Below are 14,494 nucleotides of genomic sequence, written 5' to 3' on the forward strand. Positions count from 1 at the left end.
AAAAAAAAAAAAACAAAAAAAAAAAAAAAAAAAAAAAAAAAATTAGAAAAGTCTTTTAAAACAAGGAAAAATGCATATTAGAGCTACAGAACTCTAAACACATGGGTGGGCTTACCAATATGAGCTATCAGCCACATAAATTGGCTTCTTCTATCCTCTAGAATTTCTGGTCTATCGCAGAAATAAGAGCTGACGAACAAGAAAGAGACATTCTATGGTTACGGTGGCACCTACAGGACAAACTGAGAATTTTGGTTTGTCAATTTCAGTTTTCTCTGAGAAGCCTTGGAAGGAAGGAATGTTGAGTCCCCAGTGGAAGAGCTAAGCAGAAAAGTTTTAATAAGGACTGATGAAATTACACCAGGTAGGAAATGCAGAGTAGTGAGATAAATACAGGTTGCAGAGCCTCATACACTCAGCCTCTCTGAGCAGTAGTTTCTTCACATATTTAGTTTCTTCATATGCACAAAACTGGCCCTTTTGCACAGTTAGAGGAATATTAGAAAGAATACATGTAATGTGCTGAATATGGGGCCCGGCACATAGTTCTCATAGCCAGTAGCCAGTGTATTCTTGTACTTTATGTATCCTTCACTATCATTGCACTCACGAGGCTGACCTCCCTATAAGACTCACCCTGTTTCAACCCACTCCTCACTTTGATGCATATTCAGCTCTTCTCAACTTTCCATAAGCAAGCACATCACACCAAGCACAATTTAGCTTTCTCGAAATCTCTTAATATCAAACCCGCATAGCCTCATCTCCCCACTTCTCACTGCACTCACGATTTGGGGTCATTTTTTAAACTCTTGGAGTGCCTGTTTCATTTTTCTGGAAAAATACTACGAATTATGTTTAAACATTTTTTAACCTCACTGACGCTAACATGTATTTATCCACATAATGAAATGACATTTTCTCCTTCGGGACCATAATTAAACTTGAGCCTGACCTTTCCTCACCTTCAGGGTATAAAGGTTCTTCTGAATCTCTGTTGGCCTTATGTCTATATGCACAGCACCACATTTTTAGAGTGATATGCTCTCGTATGTGTGTAAGGCTAAAGCAAAATAGAATCTGAGATCAAGAGCTGAGAGAAATTCATTAGTAATTTTATACTATGAATATATTTTAAACATTTTGTAATTCAGTAAATAGAATATTTACTAGGGTAACAAACTAGGCAGGAATGATTATTTAAAGAAAATAAATATAGAGTTATGTTTAAGCCTAAAATAGAAGGAGGGTCATTCCCTGCTCCCATGATGTTTAGACCAACTAGAGAAGAGAAAACTAGACAGTAAAGGATGTGATGATTATGATTGAAGTAGTACAGGATCCAGAAAGAATTAAGAAAAAACAAGGGTAGAAAGAATCATGTTTCCAAGCAGATGGTGCTGCATATCATAAATATTGTGATGAAGCTAATGACCCAGGGGGTTCTGGGCTGGTCAAATGATACTCTAATGGGGCATTTCAACAATCCAGATGACAGGAATTACAGAGAGTGACTAGTCATGATTACTGAAAAATCTATGCAGTAGTGGACATAAAATATGCGCAACCACAGTAAAATGAAAACATAGTACAGCAAATATAGTAGTAATATATTGATATTAATGATAAAAATTTCTAAAGAATTCAGGCATCAAGTTAGAGAATCATAAACCACATGGCAATATATGGATATATGGATATCTCGTTCCTTGATATTACTGAAGTTAAAAACAAAGTGAGGGTTGACATTCAGGCACCATAAAACTCACTAGACAGAGACAGTCATTACTGGAATCGATATTTACAGGATGAAAAATTAGATGACCAACCCCAAACAACAGTTTAAGAGCTAAACTGCGGAAAGATTATAGAAAAGCAAAACAATACTGATGAAACTAGGATAGCCTGGGCATAAAAAATACATGTAAAATAAACTGTTGTTCAGACAGAGATGAAATGAAGATTAGAACATTTATAAGGCAGGATCTCCCCAGGAAATAATTACAATTATGGGAGCAACTAAAAGTACAGGTGGGGTGTAATGATATCCCAGTTGAGATAGGCACAGTTAGGACACAGACTACTGAAAGATATGGAGATTATTGCGTACCAGAGTAGACTTAGAGAAATAGAAAGAAAAAAGCATATAAGAAATCTATTAGGAAAGACAAGAAAAGATAAGAAAAAAAAAAGAAAAGAATAGAAAGACACCACCACACACACCCACCGCAGACTTTATTATGGACGTGAAAAGCATTATATCTATCTTATGGACAGGCAACCCCTGAGACAGAATAACAGACCACATAAGGACAAATGGCTGTCATGCAGCCCCAAAACAAAGAGCCTCTGCCATTCCAACAACCAGAGAGAAGGAATGAACTGTCACAATCAAAGAGACCAGGGAAAAGCTTAGAAGAAGGATAAAGAGCAAACCTAGAGCTCCAAACTAGAGACTTGGCATTGTTTTATCTTCCCGTATTAGAAAATGTTTTTCTATTTATTAAAATGTAATTGAACTAAAAACGTTAGGATTACTAGATACGTGACCACAGGTATCAATAGTTTCAGGAAAAATGGCCAAGTATACATAAAGGAAAAAGAAAGATAAGATTTAAAATGTTTGGAAGAACGACATCAATAGTAGTTTTGGTAAAATGAGATCTAACACCAGCTAGTTGCCTTACTGGAATTCATGAAGTATCCCTTAATACCAAACTCTGAATGAGTCATTGGAACAGACATAATTAAGAAATTACAAGATATTGGAGAAAACAAAATCAATTTAGCAGTATATATAGTTCTATTGGAGAGGCAAAATTGGTACCAATGACATTACTCACATTGAGTTGTGAAATGTCACATTTTTATTCCGTTGAATAAAGTTTATTCTTGTAAGTTTTGTAGAATTTATTCAGTGCTTTTATTATGGGAAATTTTTCTAGAAATTTGCCCATTTCATCTAGGTTTTCAAATGCATTGGCATAAAATTTTGTTGTTGAGGTAGCAGTAGTCATGGCATCTCAGTGGTTCCTTTTTGATAAGTTTTTGAAAAAATTATAAACTCACAAGAAGTTGCAAAAATAGTACAAAAAGGTCCTGTATACCCATCACCCAACTTCCCCCAATAGTAACACTGTACAATGTGAAAACTAAGAAACTGATATTGGCACAATACTACTGACTGGGTACAGAAGTTACTTGGATTGCATCACTCTTTACATGCACAGATTTTTTTCTGTGTGGGTATAGTTCTATGACGTTTTTTTTGTTTTGTTTTGTTTTTTGCTTTACCAGATTTTTTTTTAACATCTTTTTTGGCGTATAATTCCTTTACAATGTTATACAGCAGTTCTATGAAATTTTATCACTTGTGTAGACTCAGGTAGCTGCCGTCACAGTCAAGATATGGAACTGTTCCGTCACACAAAGACCCTCCATTGTTCTACACTTTTATAATCATACCCCCTCCCTAACCTCTGACAGTCACTGATCTGTTCTCCATCTCTATAATTTTGTCATTTCAAAATTGTATAAATGGGATTGTATGGTATGTAACCCTTGGATATTGGCTTTTCATCACTCAGCATGGTTAATGATATTGAACATCTCTTCATATGCTTATGTGCACCCATATTCCCTATTTGGTTAAGTGTCTGTTTCAAACTGGATTTGGTGGTTTTTGTTTTGTTTTTCTAGCTGCATTGTTTGTGTTTTTACTGGTAAACTCACAGAGTTCTTTATATCTTTTGGATCCAAGACCTTTGTCAGATATGTGATTTGCAAATATGTTTTCCCAATCTGTGGCTTATCTTTCTAACCTCTTAACACGGTTTTTCACAGAGCAAAAGTTTTTAATTTTGGTGAAGTCCACTTTATCAATTTTTCTTTTATGGATTGTGCTTTTGATGTTATATCTAAGTACTCTTTGCTTGCCTTAGGTCACAAAGATTTTTTTCTGAAAGTTTCCCTCTAAAAATATTATAGTTTTACTTTTTACATGTAGACTTATGTTCCATTTGAGTTAATTTTTGCATAAGGTGACAGGTTTGCATCAAAGTTCATTTTTCTTTCTATGAGGGTTCAATTGTTCCAGCACAATGTGTTAAAAATGCTGTCCTTCCTTCATTGCATTGGTTTTGCACCTTCGTCAAAAATCTGTTGGCCATACTCGTGTAGGTATATTTCTATGTTCTCTATTCTGGTCTACGATCTATGTGTTTATACTTCTATAAACTTGTCTTGATTACTGCAGCCATACAGTAAGTCTTAAATCAAGGTATTCTGATTTCTCTAACTTTATTCTTCTTTTCCAAAAATATTTTAGCCAACTCCAGTTTATTTGCCATTCCATATGAATTTTTTGTTAAGATTGGACTATGTCTACAAAACGATTGTAAGAATTTTTTTGTGAATTGCACAAAATCTATAGATAAATTTAGGAATAACTGACATTTTTACTACATTGAGGCTTCCAATTTATGAACATAGTGTTTCTCTTCATTTTATTGGTGCTTCTCTTATATTATCAACATTTTGTACTTTGTAGCATATAGTCTTGTAACTCTTTTGTTAGACTTGTGCCTGGTTTTTCATTTTTTGAGAGATTTTGATTGGTTTTGTTTTTTAAATTTTGTTCTCCAATTTATTCATTACCAATATATAGAAATACGATTGAGTTTTGGGTGTTGACCTTATATCCATTGATCCTGCTAAACTCACTTATTAGTTATAGGGTGTTTTTTAATGTAGACTAGGTCTCTAAAGACTATACCTGTGTGACAAATTCAGCCCATTTTCTGTTTTTGTAAATAAACTTTCATAAAAACATGCTTATTTGTTTATGTTTTGCCTATGGTTGCTTTCATGCTACAATAGCAAAGTTGAAAAGTTGTGACAAGAGACCATTATGCCTATTTACAGCTGAAAATATTTACTATCTAGTCCCTTTCAGAAAAAGGTTGCTGACAAGGTTATGATGTGATATAGACAATCATGTAATATGCAAATAGAGACAATTTTATTTCCTCTTTTATTACCTGTATGCCTTTAATATCCTTTTCTTGCCTAGTTACACTGCTTAGGACTTCCAGCAATATGTTGAATAAGAGCAGTAAGAGTGAGCATTCTTTCCTCATTCTCAATTTTAGAGGGAAAGCATTTGGTTTTCACTGTTAACTATGATGTTAGCTGTAGGGTTTTGTAGATGCTCTTCATGAGGTTGAGGAAATGCCTCTTTATTCCTAGTTTTCTGAGAATTTTGTTGTGAATGGGTGTTGAAATTTTTTTCAATGCTTTTCTGTACCAGTTTATATAATTGTGTGGGTTTTCTTCTTTACCTATTAGTATATTGAATTACTTTGACTTTCAAGTATTAAACTAACCTTTTTTTTTCTGGAATGAATCTTACTTAGTTGTGGTACACAATTCTTATACACATAAGCTATAAATAGCTTATATACATATCTTATGTACATAAGATACAAAATTCTTATATATTACTAGATATAATTTACTAATTTTTTTAGGGTTTTTGTGTTTGTAGTTTTCATATTTTGTACTGTCTTTCTAATTTTGGTATGAGGGTAATACTAACTTCATAAAGTGAGTTGGGAGATGATTTCTCTTTTTTTATTTTCTAGAAAAGATTGTATAGAATTGGTATTAATTCTTGTTTAAATGTTTGGGAGCAGTGTCCACAGACAACATCTTGGCCTGCAGATTTTTTTTCTGGAGCTTTTTAATTACGGAATTAATTTATTTGATAATTATGGGGCTCTTCAAATAGTCTGTTTCATCTTTGGTGAGTTTTTGTAGGTTGTGGTTTTCCAGGAATTGATTCCCTTCATTAAATGGTTGAATTTTTGTGTGTACAGCCAATGGTAGGGTTTCCTTAATATCCTTTTAATATCTGCAAGGTTTGTAGTGATATTCCCTTTTTCATGCCTGATATTGGTAATTTGTGTCTTCTCTCTCTTTTTTCTCTGTCAGTCCTGTTAGAGCTTTATCAATTCCATTGATATTTTTAAGCAACCAGATTTTTATTTGATTGATTTTTCTCTACTGTTTTTCTGTTTTCAATCCATTGATATCCATTGTCTTAATTATTTTCTTTCTTCTGCTTGCTTTAAGTTAATTTTGCTCTTCTGTTCTAGCTTCCTGAAGTGGAAGCCAAAATTATTGATTTGAGACTTTGTTTTCTTTTTTAATATTAGTATTTAGTGCTAACAATTTCCTTCTCAGCACTGTTTAGCTGCATCCCACACATTCATTTGGATATTTTTATTTTTATTTAGTTCAATTTTTTATTTCCCTTTAGAGTTCTTCTTTAACTCAAGGATGATTTTGAAGCATGTGGTTAAATTTACAAGGGTTTGAAGATATTTCTCTTTTCCTTCTAATAGATTTCTAGTTTGATTTCATTATAGCCACAGAACATATTTTGTATGATTCCAGTTCTTTTAAGTTTGTTGAGACTTGTTTTAAGACCAAGGGTATGATCTTGGTGAATATTCCATGTGCAATTGAAAAGCCTTTGTATTCTGCTGTTGTTGGGTGGAGTATTCTGTAAATATCAATTAGATCCCATTGATTGATGGCATTTTTCAGTTCTGCTATATCCTTGCTGATTTTCACTCTACTAGTTATATCAGTTACTGAGAGGAGTGTTGAAGTCTCCACTTGTAAGTTTATCTATTTCTCTTTTATAGTTCTGTCAGTTTTTGCTTCATGTATTTCACAACTTGGTTGTTTGGTGAAAACACATTGAGAATTGTGATGTCTTTTTGGTGGATTGATCCTCCTTACTGTGTAATGTACCACTTCTTTCTTCTTTACTCAGAAGTCTACCTTATCTAAAAAGTCTACTTTATCTAATATTAATATAGCCACTCCCATTTTGTTATTAGTATTTGAATGGTATACTTTTGCTATCATTTTACTTTTAACCTAACTATATCATTATATTTAAAATGAATTTCCTGTTAATAGCATATAGCTTAGTTAGTTACAGTTTTTATCCAATTTCTTACTGTGTTATTTAAGTAGATATTTACATATTAGACAACATTATAATTTTTCTTTCACTGTCTATTAATAATTTTAAAGACTCATAAGAAGAATGATATTCTGTTAATTTACCCATTTCATTGTTCTTGCTTTATTACTGATGTTCCAGGTTTTTTCTATTACTATTTTCTTTCTGTTGTAACAACTTCTTTCAGCAATTCTTTTAGATCAGGTCTACTGACAACAAATTCTTTTATTTTTTTTTTGTCTGAGAATGTCTTTATTTCACCTTTTTTTTCTTGAAAGGTATTTTTGCTAGATATAAAATTCGGGGTTGATAGTTGTTTCCTTTTAGCAATTAAATATATTTTGCCACTTCCTGCTGACCCCTGTGGGGTTTTTTTGTTGTTGTTGAAGTATAGTTGATTTACATATTTTTAAACTTTATTGAAGTATAATTAATTTATAATGTTATGTTAATTTCTTGTGTGCAGCAAAGTGACTCAGTTTTACATATAACTGTATATATATATTCTTTTCCATTATGGTTTTTCACAGAATATTGACTATCGTTCCCTGAGCTATACAGTATGACCTTGTTGTTTATCCAGCCTATATATAACAGTTTGCCTCTGCTGTAATGGGAGTTTGGGATTATCAGTGACCCCTATGGTTTCTAATGAGAATTTCTCTGTTACTTGAATTGTCATTTGAAATATATAGTTTCTCTCTGGATCTTTTAAGATTTTTTTTCTTCCTTGTTTTAGTTTTCAGAAGTTTGATCATGATGTGTCTTAAAATGACCTTCTTTGGGTTTATCTCGTTTGTGGTTTACTCAGTTTCTTGAATCTGCAGTTTATGTCTTTCACCAGATTTGGGAAGTTTTTCACCATCTTGGTTAAAAAATTTCTCATCCCCACATGCTTTCCTCCCTTTTACTAGGACTCTGATGATACAAATGTTATACATTATGTTATTGTCCTATAAGTCCCTAAGGTTCTGTTCATTTTTTTCAATTGCCTTTTTGTCTCTTTTTCAGATTGTGCAATTCTTATTGATCTATCTTCAAGTTTACTGAAGATTTTTGCATCTGTTCATGAGAGGTATTGGTCTGTAGTTTCCCTTTCTTCTAATGTCTTTGTCTGGTTTTGGTATTAGGAAATATTGGCCTCATAAAATGAGTTAGGAAGTATTCCCTCTGCTGTTATCTTCTGAGAGAGATTGTATTGGTGTAATTTCTTCCTTAAATGTTTGAAAGAATTCACCAGTGAACCCATCTGTCCCTGGTGCTTTCTTTTTTGGAAGGTGATCAATTGTTGATTAGATAGAAATAGGCCTATTCGTATTGTCTATTCTTGTGTGAGTTTTAGCAGATTGAAGCTTCCAAAGAATTTATCCATTTCATCTAGGTTATCAAATTTGTGGGCATAAAGTTGTTTATAGTATTCCTTTATTATTCTTTTAATATCAATATACTCTGTATTTATGTCTCCTCTTTCATTTCTGATATTAGTAATTTCTTTCCTTTCTCCTTTTTTCTTAGTAAGCCTGGCCAGAGGCCTATCAGTTTTATTGAACATTTGAAAGAGCCAGATTCTGTTATAATTTATTTTCTCTATTAATTTTATGTTTTCAATTGTATTGATTTTTGCTCTAACTTTAATTACTTATTTTCTTCTACTTATTTTAGATTTAATTTGTTCTTCTTTTTCTTAAATATACAGCCATACTTAGAAAGCTCTAATTCTGTAATATGATGGTTTGTTAACCACTTAACTATAGTATAAAGGTTAAAGAAAAAGAGTATTAAGAACAACTATAGCTACTATAATTTGTGACAAATATACAATATAAAAAGAGGTAAGCTGTGATGTCAAAAATATAAAAGGGGAGGGAATAAAAGGGTAGTTTTTAATATACAATTGAAGTTAAGTTGCTATCAGAATAAACTGGAATGTTAATCTATAAGATGTTTTGTGTTAGCAAATCGTGATACCCACAAAGCAAAAACCTGTAGTAGATTCACAAAAGATAAAGAGAAGAGAATTAGAGTGTACCATCATGGAAAATCACCAATTCACAAAGGTAGACAGCAAGAGAGGAAAAAAGGAACACTGAAACTACAAAATGGCCAGAAAGCAATTAATAACATGACATTAGTAAGTCATTATATATTAATAATTACTCTAAATGTAAATGATTGAATTATCTAATCAAAAGGCACAGAGTGGCTGGATGGATTAAAAAACAAGACCCAGCTATATGCTGCCTACAAGATACTCACTTCAGCTTTAAGGACACATATAGGCTCAAAGTGAAGGGATGGAAAAAGATATTCCATGCAACTGTGAACCAAAAGAAAGTGTGGGTAGCTATATTTATATAAGCTATACTTAAAGTTACACTTGAAGCCAAAAATGGTAAGAAGAGACAAAGAAGGTCATTATTTAATGATAAAGTGGTCAACTCATCAAAAAGATATAACAATTGTAAATATATACACATTCAAGATTGGAGCACCTAAATATATTAAGCAAATACTAACAGATCTGAGGGGAGAAAGAGACAACAATACAATAATAGTAGGGATTCAGTGCCCCACTTTCAACAATGGATAGATCATCCAGATGGAAAATCAACAGGAAAACACTGGACTTGAACTATACTAGACTAAGTTGACCAGATAGATATATAAAGAATATTCCAACCAATAGCAAAGAACACACATTCTTTTCAAGTGCACATGAAATCTTCTCCAGGATAGATCACATGCTAGGCCACAAAACAAGTCTCAAGAAATTTAAGAGGTTAGAAATTATATCAAGCATTTTTTCCAACCACAATGGTATGAAACCAGAAATCAATTACAGAAAGAAAAATGGGAAAATTGCAAACATATGGGGACTAAACACCAGGCTACTAAAAAATCAATGGGTCAATGAAGAAATCAAAGAGGAAATCAGAAAATACCTCAAGACAAATGTAAATGGAAACACAACTTTCCAAAATCTATGGGATGCAGCAAAAGCAGTTCTCAGAGGGAAGCTTATAGTGATACAGGCCTTCCTCAAGAAATAAGAAAAACTCAAATAAACAACTTACCATCTAAAGGGATTAGAAAAAGAAGAACAAGTGAAGCCCAAAGGCAGCAGAATCACAAAAATAATAAAGATCAGATATAAGAAGAAGTAAAATAGAGACAAAAAAAGGAAAGATCAATGAAAGCAAGAGCTGGTTTTTTGAAAAGATAAACAAAGTTGATAAATCTTTAGCCAGGCTCATCAAGAAGGGAAGAAAGAGAGGGACTTCCCTGGTGGTCCAGTGGTTAAGAATCCACCTTTCAATGCAGAGGACGCAGGTTTGATCCCTGGTCTGGAAACTAAGATCCCACATGCCACAGGGCAATTAAGCCTGCACGCCGCAACTGAGACCCAATGCAGCCAAATAAATTAATTAATTAATTTTTTAAAATGGTTTAAAAAAAGAGAAGAGGACACACATAAACAAAATAAGAAATGAAAGAGGAAAATAACAGTTGATACCACAGAGATACAAAAAAATCATAAGAGACTACTACGACAGTCATATGCCAACAAATTGGATGAACTAGAAGAAGTGGACAAATTTTTAGAAACATACAGCATGCTAAGAATCAGGAAGAAACAGACAATTTGAACAAACTGATCACTAATAGTGAAACTGAATTTGTAGTAAAAATACTCCTAGCAAACAAAAGTCCAGGAACAGATAGCTTCACTGAGGAATTCTACCATACACACAAAAGAAGAACTTAAACCTGTTCTCAAACTATTCCAAAAAAATTAAAAGGAGGGAACACTCCCAAATTCATTCTATAAGGCCACCATTACCCTGATACCAAAACCTGATAAAGGCAGTAAAAAAAAAAGAAAGAAAATTATACGCCAATATCTTTGATGAATATAGATGCAAAAATTCTCAATTTCAACAAAATATTAGCAAACGAAATCCAACAACTTATAAAAAGGTTCATACACCATAATCAAGTGGGATTACTCTAGGGATGCAAGGATGGTTCAATATTTGAAAATTAATCAGTGTGATACACCACATTAACAAAGAAGGATAAAAAAAATCACATGATTATCTCAATCAATGCTGAAAAAGCATTTGACAAAATTCAACATCCATTCATGATAAAAAAAAAAACTCTCATCAAAGTTGGTTTAGAGGGAATATATCTCAACACAAAAAGGGTCACTTATGACAAATCCAAAACTAACTTCATACTCAACAGTGAAAAGCTAAAAGCCTCTCCTCTAAAGGAACAAGACAGGGATGCCAAAGCAATCTTGAGAAAAAAGAACAAAGCTGGAGGTATTGTGCTCTTTGACTTTAGACTGTACTAAAAAGTTACAGTAATCAAAATAACATGGTACTGGCACCCAAACAGACACATAGATCAATTGAACAGAATAGGGAGTCCAGAAATAAACCCACACACCTATGGTTAATTAATCTATGACAAAGGAGGCAAGAATATGTAATTTTAAAAGGACAGTCTCTTCAATAAATTGTGCTAGGAAAACTGGACAGGTACATGTAAATGAATGAGATTACAACATTTCCTCACACCATATACAAAAATAAATGAACAATAATTTAAAGACCTAAGTGTAAGACCTGAAACCATAAAACTCCTAGAAGAGAACATAGGCAGAACACTGACAAATTGTAGCAATATTTTTTTTTTGATCTGTCTCTTAAGGCAGAAGAAATAAAAGCAAAGTAAACAAATGGGACCTAATTAAACTTAAAGCTTTTGCACAGTAAAGAAAACCATGACAAAATGAAAAGACAACCTACTGATTGGGAGGAAATATTTGCAAATGATATGACCTACAAGCGGTTAATATCCAAAATATATAAATAGCTCATATAACTCAATTTCAAAGAAAAACAAACAACCTGATTAAAAATAGGTAGAAGAGCTGAACAGACATTTTTCCAAAGAAGACATACAGATGGCCAACAGTGAAAAGATGCTCAACATAACTAATCATCAGAAAAATGCAAATCAAAACCACAATGAGATATAACCTCACACCTGACAGAATGGCCATCATCAAAAAGAACACAAATAACAAATGTTGGCAAGGATGTAGAGAAAAGGGAGCCCTTGTACACTGTTGGTGGGAATGTAAATTGGTGCATCCATATAGAAAACAGTATGGAGGTTCCTCATAAAACTAAAAATAGAAGTACCATTTGACCCAGCAATTCCACACCTGGTAAATATCTGGAAAAAAAAATGAAAATACTAATTTGAAAAGCTCATGCTCCCCAGTGTTCATAGTAGCACAATTTACAATAGTCAAGATTTGGAAGCAACCCAAGTGTCCATCAACAGATTAATGAATAAAGAAGATGTAGTATATGTATTCAATGGAATATTACTCTGGCATAAAAAAAGAATGAAATTGTGTCATTTGCAACAACATGGATGAACCTGAAGGGTATTTTTTATGCTTAGTGAAATAAGTAAAACAGAGAAGGACAACTACTGTATGTTATCACTTACATGTGTTGTTTAAAAAGTAAAACAAATAAATTATATAGCAAAATAGAGACAGACTTACAGATATATAAAACAAACTAGTGGATACCAGTGGGGAGAGGGAAGTGGGAAGGGGCAAGAGAGGGGGTATGGGATTTGGAAATACAAACTACTATCTAAAAAATAGATAAGCAACAAGGATATATGGTACAGCACAGAGAATTAACAGCCATTATTTTGTAGTAACTTTAAATGGTGTATAATCTATAAAAATGCTGAATCACTATGCAGTGCACCTGAAACAAATGTAATATTGTAAATCAACTATACTATAATTTAAATTAAATAAATAAATAAATAGAAAATCTTGTCAGACAAGGATCAGAAAGACTTCAAACTGAATGCAAAGAAGAAAATAAATAGTTACCAACATCAATATGACAGCAATGTTGAAACTGTCTGAAAAAAAAAATTTTTTAAGCCATGATAAAATGCTTCAACAAGCAATCATGAAACTGCTTAAAATAAATTTTAAAAACATATAAAGCTTCAGGAAGGAAATGGATAGTCTCAGCAAAGAAATACAAATTGATAAGAGTAATCAAATTATATTATTAGAACTAAAAAATACAATAACAAACAAAAATTCAGTGGATTTTTTTTTATTCATTCAGTGGATGAGCTCAACACTAGAGTGGAGAGGAGAGAGGAAAGATCTGTGAATTGAACAACTGAGATTACTCCAACTGCACAACAGAGGAAAACAGACTTAAAAAGTGAACAGAGTCAGAGGGACCTGTAGGACTATAAAAAAAAAGAGCTAACATTTGTGCCAACGGAGTTATATAGAGAGAGGATAAGGAGGGCAGAGTTGAAAAAGTACTTTAAGAAACAATAGCTGAAAAAAATCCTGAATTTGGCAATAAACGTAAATCTATAGATTCATGAAGTTCTGTGAACTCCAAACAAGATAAGCCAGTGGACATTTAAGGAACAATCCAAGCAACAAAAGAAGAATACACAGTCTTTTTAAATGCACATGGAAGACATACAAATGTCCTGGCTCATCAAACAAACCTCATTTATAGCACTAAATACATACATTAGAAATCAGAAAAGAAAAAACTTAAATCAAATTTAAGCTCACCTCAATAACTCAATAAAGAAATAAAGAGAAAAATAAAGAAGCAGAAAAAGGTAAATAATAAAGATAAGAGCAGAAATCAGTAAAATTGGAAACAGAAAAACAATAGAGAAAATAAAACAAAAGTAACACTGCTAATACACAAAACAATTTGGATAAATCTCCAGGGAATTATGCTAAGTGAAAAAAACCTAGTCCCAAAAGTTTACATAATGTGTAATTCCATTTATATAACATTCTTGAAATGACAAAATTTCAGAAAAGAAGAAGAGATTAGCTGTTAAAAGGGGCTAAGGAGGGGGTGCAGGCAGGAGGAAGTGAGTGTGGGTATAAAAGGGCAATATAAGGGGTCCTTTTGTTTATGGAAATGTTCTGTATTTTGATTGTATCAGTGTCAATGTCTTGGTTACTATACTGTATTATATAGTAACATTTTGCAAGATGTTCTAATTGGGAGAAATTAAGTAAAGGACACATAGGAATTCTATAACTTTTTACAGCTGCATGTGAATCTACAATTATCTCAAAATAAAAGCTTAACTGCAAAGGAATATATAATTATAACTCTCAAAACTCAATAATAATTAAACCAACTCCCCAATCAAAAATGGTAAAAAGATTTGAACATACATATCCATAAAGATACACAGATGGGAAAAAGGTACATGAAAAGATGTTCAACATCATTAGTCATGAGGGAAGTACTCATTAAAAGCACAATGAGGGCTTCCCTGGTGGCTCAGTGGTTGAGAGTCCGCCTGCCGATGCAGGGGACACGGGTTCGTGCCCCGGTCCAGGAAGATCCC

The 14,494-nt window shown here is 32.8% G+C and overlaps 1 protein-coding gene across 12 annotated transcripts in view; it reads left to right on the plus strand.

Annotated features, from left to right (window-relative positions):
• Window positions 1-14,494, plus strand: part of DYNC1I1 (dynein cytoplasmic 1 intermediate chain 1) — a 495,519-nt gene that overhangs the window by 105,359 nt on the left and 375,666 nt on the right. For 11 of the 12 annotated variants that reach the window (XR_008617419.1, XM_055085000.1, XM_055084998.1 and 8 more), the window contains exon 3: window positions 8,048-8,111. The exons of the other annotated variant lie outside the window; for it this stretch is intronic. The gene's annotated coding sequence lies outside the window, so the exon portion shown is untranslated. The remainder of the gene's footprint in view (window positions 1-8,047; window positions 8,112-14,494) is intronic. 12 annotated transcript variants of the gene reach the window in all.

This window comes from Physeter macrocephalus, chromosome 5, assembly GCF_002837175.3.
Source record: "Physeter macrocephalus isolate SW-GA chromosome 5, ASM283717v5, whole genome shotgun sequence".
NCBI lineage: Eukaryota > Metazoa > Chordata > Mammalia > Artiodactyla > Physeteridae > Physeter > Physeter macrocephalus.